Genomic DNA, 1,612 nt, shown 5'->3' on the forward strand with positions numbered 1-1,612 from the left:
CGCCACACCAGGACTCCGTTGGGCTCTGTATTTGCAACAAGGTAGGTGGTCCTGGGGAACGCCAACCAAGCAAAGGACGGACGCCGTGCGGAGGTTGCCCTGATTCCACTGCTGACAAGACACCAGTGGGGTCCAGGGAGTGGGAGGCACTTGCTCCTCGCAGCGAGGGGGATGAGCAGAGTTGGCAGCAGGCCCCTGAGTCCCAGGAGGACACCAGGGTACAAACTCACAGTGAGGACATAATGTACAAGCAGGTGTGAGCTGGGACCTGGGACGCTGGGTACTACTTCTTTCTGAGAATGGTTTGATGTGGTGGAAAATTTCATGTTGGACTTTCATGTGAGACACCTGCCTTCCCTGGTATAATGAACAAAGCCCCGCTGCGCCGTTTTCTCCTCCTCTGAGCACTGTGTGGTGCTCAGAGAGTCACTTGTTAGAGTGGTCAGGCTGCTGCCTTCTTAAAGGTGTGGGGGTGAGGAGCGAGGGTGGTGTTTACACATGAGACGACATTAATTGCATCTCATTGGACATGGCACTATTTTACTAAGCAGTGCTGGTGGTGTGGTGGTTGAGCGCTCAGCTGCTAACAAAAGGTCAGGGTATAAACCCACCAACAGCTCCCATAACAAAGGCAGCCTTGGAAATGCTGTGGGGCAGTTCTTCGGTGGAGTCCTGGTGTGGTGCCGCAGGATAAGTACTGGACTGCTAATCACCAGGTCAGCAGTTCAAACCCACCAGCTGCTCATGCAGTGTCGCTGAGTCAGAACCGACTCTTTGGCTCTTAACAACAACCTGTGTCAGAATGGATGCAAGAGCAGTTGGTTTGGAAGCAGAGAGTCTGGGTCCTGGCCTCCCGCCTGAGCCCCAGTGAAAGAGCAGAGAAAACAAGCTTCTAATCGTTATCTCTGATAGTGTAATGGTTACAAATTGGGCTACTAACCTCAAGGTCAGCAGTTTGAAACTACCAGCTGTTCTGCAGGAAAGAGATGAAGCTTTCTGCTCCCACAAAGATTTACAGCTTCAGAAACCCTGTGCAGGGTCACTATAAGTTGGAACCGACTCCACGGCACATAACCAAGACCACCAATCATTATTCAGGGAGCAGGAGACCGAACAAAACAGGAGGAAGAGGCAATTTCTATCTAGCACAACGGAGCTGCAGAGTAATGCGAATCTCTACCCAAGTCATACTGTTCCTTTCAGTACTACCCCCGCTCCCCATACCAACTGTGCTGTCGAGTCAGAATTGTTCTCAAAGGGCACGGGCTCAGGGTGAAGACGGTTTCAGAACATTGAAAACTGCATTGGTGAGGAAAAGGCCAGGAAAGTTGTGCCAAATCTTTTTTTTTTTTTTTTTTTTCTCTCCATCAGGACAATACATTCTTCAAGGATAACAAGGCTTATCCTATGAAAACTTTCATAGGAAGCCTTACCTCAGCCACACAGCCAGCCCTGGTCATGTCCCTTCAGACTACTGTGTGTTCCCCAAACTCGAAGAACATTGAAGAGGAATACAGTCTGAGTCCCTTGAGGGTTCCCAAACTGCTGTTAAGATGTGGTGTGCATAGGAGAACAGGGACGTCTTCGTGGGAGGGTTACAGGGATGGGATGC

The sequence above is a fragment of the Chrysochloris asiatica genome, unplaced genomic scaffold (genome assembly GCF_000296735.1).
Source record: "Chrysochloris asiatica unplaced genomic scaffold, ChrAsi1.0 scaffold00272, whole genome shotgun sequence".
Taxonomy (NCBI): Eukaryota; Metazoa; Chordata; class Mammalia; order Afrosoricida; family Chrysochloridae; genus Chrysochloris; species Chrysochloris asiatica.